Raw genomic sequence first — 9,142 nt, 5'->3', positions numbered from 1 at the left:
TTTTTTTGTCTCAATTGAATTAATTTCTGCTCTAATCTTTATGATTTCTTCCCGTCTTTGGGTTCTGGGTTTGGTTTGCTTTTCCTTTTCTAGATGTTGAAGGTGCATCATTAGGGTGTTTATTTGTTCTTGTTCTGTTTTCCTAATGTGTGAGTTCATAGCTATGAATTTCCCTCTGAGAACTCCTTTCATCGTATCCCATAAATTCGCGATAAGTCGTTCTTGAATTTTCATTGAATTGTAGATATTGTTGAATTTCTTGTTTAATTTCATCTGTGATCCATTGGCTGCTTAGTAAGGTGTTGTTTAATTTCCATGTATTCATGGGTTTTTTTCTGTTTTCTTGTCTTATTTCCAGTTTCATTGCAATGTGGTTAGAAAATGTGCATGGGATAATTTCTGTTTTCTTGCATATACTTAAGCATAACCTATGGACCATTATTGTGGTCTATTTTAGAAAACGACTCATGTGCAACTGAGAAAAATGTATATTCAGCTGTTGTTGTGTGGAACACTCTGTATATGTCCACTAAATCCATTTGTTCCAAGCTCTGGTTCAGTTCTGCTACTTCTTTGCTAATTTTTTTCTGCTTGACCTATCTTTTTGGGATAAGAGTATGTTAACGTGTCCTGTTAAGATTGTGGTACTGGATATTAGACTTTTCATATCCATTAAGATTTGTCTTATGTAGTTGGATGCTCCCATGTTTGCTTCATATACACTTATGAGTGTTAGTTGTGGTCATCTTTCCAAACTACAATGTTCTATGGGCAGGACCTAGAAGGTGTCACTATCTAGTCAGGAAATATTGTAATCTTTAGGAAGACATATTTATTCATGTCAGTCTATCAGGACAATGTATTTTAACATATATGAAGGAAAACTGACAAAATCACATACAAAGTTTGACAAATCTAGAATTAAAATGAGAAATTTTAACAAAGTGTATAAAATATAGATCAGATTAAAAAATAAGTCCATAAGAATAAGAGAAATTTGAGTAACACATTTAATAATCTTCTTTATAAGGTGAATACATGTAAGATACTATGAAATTCCAAAGGAAACATTTTCAAATATTTTTAAAAATTATATATGCACATATCATAAAGAATCTCAACAAGTGTAAATTTATCTATAAAGCACAGATTATGTACTCTACTCTCAAAGTAATTAAAACTGAATTACATAACAAAAATGGTTACAAAATAAACTTGTTAGATTACTAATTGAAAATAGTAAATAATTTCAAAAGAACTTATAGATCAAGGAAAATATTCTGTAGGATTTAAAAAAATTGCTTATAATTTCTGGATCTCCTCTTATTCCATATAGAGTACATGATTTTATTTTAGATCTTTGGGAATGATATAGATATTTTCACTAAGATTGCGTTGAATATATATGTTATTTTGGCAATACTGGTTTTGCTTATCCAGGAATAAGGGGTGTTTTTTATTTTATTTGCTGAAATTCTCATCAGTGTCATTTAGCAGACTACTATGGTTTTGTTTTGTTTTTATAAAGGTTTTTCATGTCCTTGGCTAGGTTAATTCTTAGATATTTGACTTTTTGCAACTATTGTAAATGTTACAGATTTTCTCTTGTTATATAATATACTTTTTTTCTTATTGTCTTCATTTTTGTGTACAGGAACATTAACAACTTTTGTGTTTAATTTTGTTTAGTGCTATTTTGCTGAATTGTTCATTAGTTCCAGAATTATTTTGGTGTAGGTTTAGGAATTTACTATGTGAAGGATAATGTTATGTGCAAACATGGATATCCTGACTCTGATTGCTTCTGTAAGTTTCCTTTTTTCTTGTATTTTAGGGAAAGGTCTGCAGAGTGTTCAGGGTCTCATTACTAGCTCAGACTCACAGTGATTCACCTGTTTATAGCATTCCAAGAGCTGGGATTACAGGTATGCGCCAACACAACCAGTCTCAATTGCCATCTCAGTGCACCTAGGGAGCAAAGCTGGCACAGCAGGTAGGGGATGGAATCCCCAGCCCCTGCGCCTGCTTGCTAGTGCTTTAATGTAAGTTTCCCTTTTATTTCTCTCTCTTGCCTGATTGCTGGCCAGAATTTTAAGTACTATACTGTCTGTGAGTGGCAAGAAATGTAAATATGCTTTTGCTTTTCTGATTTTAGAGGACATGTTTCATTTACTGTGAGGTGGGTAGTGGATTTTAAATGTGTGAAAAACAATCAAATACATTTGTAAATAGAAAATTCAAATTAAAACTACAATGAGCTATAGTTACATGCTAGTATGGGGAATTTATTTTCAAAAAGAACATATTTAATTTTAATGATGATGCAGAACAGGAAATCTCATCTAAGTATCCTTATATAATACTAGTCAGAGTGTGTATATGTGCAACCTATTTTGGAAACAATTGAATGTGCATGGTGTGGATGACACCATCTCCTAAGAGCAAGTAACTACTTGCATGTATGGTGGGGAAGAGTATAGGAATTTGTGCAATAATCATGATTAAAATGTCAATATCAAAATAAACTAATCTAAAACCATCAACAGTAAAGTGGATAATAAAAATTATAGCATACTATACCATAACTACAACCATCCACTTTAATGTAATTTAATCTCATAAGCCAAAATAATTTTAAAAAGCAAACCATAGGAGAAACTATAGAACTGCTTGATTTATATTCAGAAAAAAATGGAGAAACCCAATAGGTTGATAAGAGATAAGTTTGTATGTGGTAAAACCGTAAAGAAATCTGAGGAATAATAAATGTAATATTCATATCAACAGGCCTATTTGTATAAGAGAACAGAATATACTACGAGAAAGGTCTTAATTAGGTTCCAAATTTAGTGATAGTATGTATTTACTTTTTATTGATCTTTATGCCTTTTCTCCATCAATCAAGTATTTGATTGCAATAATATATTAGATCGAAGCAGTGATAATTTTATTTAAGTAGTTGCCAGTGGTTTTGTTGTTGATGTTTTTGGTACTAGGAATTGAACTCAGTACCTTGTGTTTGGCATGCAGGCATTTGTGCCGCTGAGCTAGATCTCCAACCCAATCAATGACTTGTGTTCTCACACTAGAATCACAACCTGTTGAAATGGTGCACTAAGTACATATCTGCATGTTTCTTGGCTTACAAGCGGTACTCAACTTTAGACAGATTTCAAAAGCACATAAAGCTAGTAATGGTTGGGGCTGGTGAGATGGCTCAGTGGTCTAAAGCACCTACTAAGAACAAGTTTAGCAAAGCACAGGGACCGCGGTTCAATCCCCCAGCACCACATGCCAGCCAGCCGCGCCCCCTGGTGGGCTGAGCTGGCCACACACACACACACACACACACACACACACACACACATAAATAAAAGTATTTAAAAAAAATAAAAAAAAATAAAGCTAGTAATGGTTGAAATCAAAGCAAATATATGATTTCCTGTCTGTGTTTGATAAGTTTATATTTTTCTGAATTAAAGAATTTACACAAAAATTATCTAACATAAATGCTTCATTTGCATTATTTATTTTTAAAATGACAACTAGAGTTCACATTGTTTATTTATTTATTTATTTTTGTATTTTAGGGAAGGGTCTACAGGGTTTTCAGGGTCTCACTACTAGATCAGACTCCTAGTGATCGGCCTATGTATAGCCTCCCAAGAGTTGAGATTACAGGAGCGTGCTACCACGCCCAGTCTCAATCGCCCTTTATTGAGCCTCAGGGACGGGGCCGGCCCGTCAGGCCCAGAGATGAAACCCCTGGACCCTGAGCCTGCTTGCAGGCACTTTAATCTGCTGAGCTATTGGGCCGGCCCTGTTCATAGTATTTAAAATGCAGCGTAAGTTATGCAAATAGAAAATCTTTTTTTTTTTTTTTCTTCATTTTATGTATTTGGTACAGGGTCTCACTACGCAGTTCGGACTCATAGTGATCTTCCTGTTTTCAGCCTCCCCTGAGCTGGGATTACAAGCGTGAGCCACCACACCCAAACTTGGTCCCCAGCTCAGCACAGCTCTGGCTCAGTGCACCCAGGAGCCAGCGCACCCCCCCCCGGGGGGGGGGCTTGTGGGGCAAGCAGGACCGAGGATCAAACCCCTGTCCCTGCATTTGCCAAAGCAGAAGCTTACTCCCCTGAGCTATCTTGCCGGTCCTTAAAAACAATCACAATTGTAAAATTAATGAAATAAAGCAAATATATGCTTGCATTAGTTTTCACTCAATACAAATATTTATAGTGATGTATCTATGTGATTTGCTTTGTTTAGAACACGTTATCTGTGAGATAATTACATTCCTTATATCCTGGAACTAACGTACAATAGAATACAAAGGTATTTTTTTCTTCACAGAACGTGGTTCTATGTTTATAAAAAGAAACAAAATGGTATTGAGTTTTCTTTTGTTTGTGTTGACATTTTCTTCATCTAGAGTGGACTGTGTATAGTTAATTTCATAGATAGAAATTATATATAGAGAAAAATGAAGTAGAAAATACATCAGTATTAAATATTTTGGGAGTATCAGCATAGAAGAAGGTAAAACCGGAACCAGTAAACTAGAGGCCATCAGCTGAGCAAGTCACAGGTGATGAGTGACTGGCAGTGCTGACATAAGGAGGTCAGAGAGCTCCTGCAGGTCTGCAAACTGTAGTAAGAATTATCCCGGACAAGGCCATGTGACCCTGGAGAGTGTCTGGGGGCTAAACGGACAGCCAGGTGAGTGGTGTGTGAGTCCTTCTGTGTATTTCTTGTATCTTGTCATCTAACCCGAGTGCTTTTCAACTGAAAATAAGAAACTATGAAATATTTGCAGTGTTAGTCTATTTATTCATATGAATACTAAACAGAAAGTTTAGCGCAGCTTGCCAACCAGTCTGTCTTAGGTAGCATACCATACGATATTCTAAAGTGCTGCAATTTCAAGGCTACCAAACTACACTCAATCGGAGCCTTGTAAGACATCCTCATACATTTGAGAATTTCTGGGATAAAGCAACGTATTTACCCATTTAAAACCAGCATTCACTGAATTAATTTGGCAAGTTTTTCTTTTCTATAATAATTACTATCATGATATTGAAATACTGTTTTTGCTTAATCTACTTAAGGAACATTTGGCATATAGCTGGAGGTGTATATCCGACTCGTGGAAGAACCTAGTGTGTACATGTAAAATTTTACAATTAGGCTTCCTTTGAATCTGAAACCCTAAGAAATGTAAAGGTGATGAAAGAAACTATGTTTTACTGAGAGTTGAACATCTAATTGTCTGGGAAAGTCTAAGCCTTCTAAAATGAAATAGGTAATTATATTATATATCACATGTCTAGTGCTTTAAATATTTGCTAAATTAGTTTTTTGTGGTGTATATACACCCATATATACATATGTACAATGTGTATGCTTTACTGAGCATTCTATACATTATTGATTAACAAGAATCAATGTTCTCATCATTAACTTCTTTCCATCATAATAGAGAGATAAATTCAAGGAAGCACAAAAACCGAAAACTTTACAAATTAAGCCAAATATTAAGTCTCTATAATGTGATAAATAAAGCCAAATTAGAAATAAGTTCATTCCCTCTACTCTATTGGAAAGTGAGCACCTAACAGGCCCCTTGCTTTCAGAATTGTGAAAAAGAAGTTCAGCAAGGAGTACAAATTACTAATTACAGCTTCATTATGCTTGAATTGAGAGAGAGAGAGAGAGAGAGAGAGAGAGAGAGAGAGAGAGAGTGTGTGTGTGTGTGTGGCTATTTGGGTAGTGAATAGGAAATTTTAAAAAGATCTGATCAACTAATTTGAAGAGTATACTATGCAATTCAACAAATACTGTCAAATTCATATTATTTTATTCAGTGAAATACTTTATCACTTGTAGTTTTTTCTATTTTAATACTACGTTGTGCTCTCTTTAAGAAATAAAAAAAATAATAAAGTTAAGGATCTCTCCTAGGTAAATGGTTGTTAAGGAAATTCCACATGAAAAAAAAAATTGTTTATAAAAAGAAGAATCTCAAAGTGCATTTGTGTGTTTGGTAGAGGCACAGTGTTGACAAAGCTCTCTCCAGGCACAGAAGCACGCAAAGCTGGGCACAGCTTGGAAAATTCGAAAAAGTGACTAAAGCATCATGAACTTCAGTATCATGTCAAATCATTGAAATATTTTAAACAATACAGTAACAAAACCTGAACTACATTTTTATTACAGATATGTAATGGATTGATGATAGACTATTAAATCACAGCTCCTCCACTGACTGTTGTAACAACCCAGGTAAGAAATGATGATGGTGGGCTGGCCAAATAGCTCAGTGGATTAAAGTGCCTGCAAGCAGGTGCAGGGCCTGGGGTTTGATCCTCAGCTTGCCATGCCAGCCCCACCCCTGGAGTGTGCTGAGATGGCACTTGATACTGGGTGTGGTGGCACGTGCCTGTAATCCTAGCACTTGGGAGGCTGGAAACAGACAGATCACTACAAGACTGATCTAGTAGTGAGACCCAGAACACCCTGTATACCCTTCCCCCCACACAAAAAAAGAATAAAATGAATGAAATGATGATGGCTGTGTTGGTGACTGATGAGGCTGAGGGGACCAAGTGCCAGTTAAAGAAAGAAAATATATGTCACAGATGTTATTCATATGAGCATGAAGCTGTGAAGACATGTGTAGGCATAGGTAAAAACATTGATGGAGAAAATAAAATAGGGAATCTTCCAAACATTAGCTTAATTTAAAAAAAAATCATTGTACTTTGTCATGCTTTCCATTCATATTTGTTGACATGGAGTAATGAAGACCAGATCAAAAGCTCACCTGGATCTAGAACTCGCTAGTGAGGTGTGTAAAATGAAAGCAGGGGGAAAGGATTTGAGAAAATTGCTAAAAGAACTTTTGAAATGGTATACCTCAGAATGCAGGTGAACAATGAGGAGGAGAAGCCAACCGGCAATGATGGAAGGGACAGTAATGAGTGAGGAATAAAATTTCCATGCCCTTCCTTTTAGAGATTCATGAAGATTTAAAAGGATAAAAATTGTGTGAAAGAATTGCAAGAGATCAGCCTGTCTGATTTTAAGGCAAAAATTGTGCAGTAAGGTAAGAAAAATATGAGTTCATGGCCTAGTAGTCTAGAGTCATGGAGCCAGTGTTCCTGAGTAGGAAATAATGGTGATCTGGTCGGTCAGATGTACAGAGGAATGTGGGATGATTACCACCCTAAGAAGAGATGACCAAAAAGAGCATAAAAAAATAATTCTTATAATTATCAGAATAAGTGTGGACAAGCAGACCTACTGCTGTGTTCCCAAATGCTTAGGCCTGTTTATAAAGTGATATTTCTCTGATGTTTATTCATGCTTATGGATGTTGCCAACTCTCTGAGAAGGCTCCATGTGGAGTAATAGTGGTTCTTAGTAGCAGTTCCCTGAGGCTGGGCAGAAGGTCACGGTGAGCTGACTTCCAGCTTCCACGCACCTATTTCATGAAGGTTAGAAGAGAAAGCTCTTTAGAGTTTTCAGGGTCTGCATTCTGAAAATTAAAACTCTGTTGTCTTGCTTTTCCCCTTCAAATTCTCACTCCAGTGCTATAATGAAACAATCTGTCTACAAAATTATTTGAATACTTCATTTTTTAACTTAAAGTAAATCAAAGAATAGCCAAGTACTAGGTCTTCAGTTTGGCTTAGAATTAGAGTCATCTTTTAGAAAACACAAGTTTAGGGGCCGGGGAGATGGCTCGGTGGAATGAGCACTTCCCTAGCAAGTCCAAGAGTCTGAGTTCAATCCCTGGTTCTACAAAAAAAAAAAAAAAAAAAAAAACAAGTTTAAAGTTTCTACCTAAAAATTTGCATCACAATTTCTAGAGATTACTATGTTTACTTACTTTTCTGATTGCCCTGAAAGGATAAATGTACATAATACTATTTCTCTTATAATCTTGGGGTCCTCTGTAAGGATACTGTGGTCAACATATGAGAATTTCACACCACATGAAATTACATAGCCTACCATAGTTTGGCCCATAGCTATGTCATTGACTTGATTTTCAAGAATATCAATATGTTTCAACTTCACCACACAAACGTAGGATCCTTGTTATTTATGGAGAACTTAGAAGCTTCACATTGCTATGGAGAAACTAATTTACTCCTGACCCATGTTCATGGAGTACCATGAGGAAAAATGCAAGCCTTTACCTTAACACCTTCCAAATGCACTGGATGATTTATGTATCTATTTTCCTTTACTAGGCTTTACATTTGTCAAAGGAAAGATGGCTGCTCTTACCTTTGCATCTTCAACAATTAGAGAATTCCCTAGAAAACATATCGTTTCTCTGATGCTTAAATAAACTAAATTGAAAAACTTTGTAGTTAATAGGAAAGAAATGCAATTAAAGTGTAACTGGTAAGTATGCACTTGAAATAGACAAGCAATCCTCTTGTGAGCAACAGGAATTCCCAGCATAGGTTTGAATATGGGGATGAACATAAGTTAAGATTTCACAAAGCATATGAAAGAAAAACAATCAGGAATGTTGTGGGATGTCCTGCTTCAAGGTTGTGTATGGTTAGATTTCTGGACTTATACGTAAACATAAGAATTATATAATTATTTATGCCTATGTTTAAAATATATTCCAATTTTTAAATGTTTTTTCATCATATTCTATAGGTACTTAAAGTTCAACATATCAATACTTGATGAAAATACCTGTTCCATGTTATGCCTAAGATGTTTTATATTCAGAGAGATACTGAGCTTAAGCTTAACAGCCTGGGTTGTATGGTAATAGCAATAAGCTCGTCTTCTGGAGGGTTAACAACCTAAGTTTGCAGACCAAAATTAGAGAAAAAGCAGGGCTGAAAAGAAAGCCCAAATTTTTGCTCTAGTCTTCCAAGGTCAATTAAGACTCAAGACATATGAGAACTTGTACTGTAACATCATGTAACTCAGTAGTGTCCCAAATTTTCTGATCAAAGAGATCATAGGGTCAAAGAGGAAAGTGATCGATGATGTAGAGTGTGCCTAAGGACAGTCACATGGAGAGAAAACATTCTCTCAGGCTTTCACAGAGAGCACATTGGCCAAGCAATGGCCATGACTCATCCACATGGCTGACACTGAC

Source organism: Octodon degus, unplaced genomic scaffold (genome assembly GCF_000260255.1).
Source record: "Octodon degus isolate 3935 unplaced genomic scaffold, OctDeg1.0 scaffold00150, whole genome shotgun sequence".
NCBI classification, from domain to species: Eukaryota; Metazoa; Chordata; class Mammalia; order Rodentia; family Octodontidae; genus Octodon; species Octodon degus.
The sequence above is the reverse complement of the archived record's forward strand: the minus strand, read 5'-3'. Positions refer to the sequence as shown.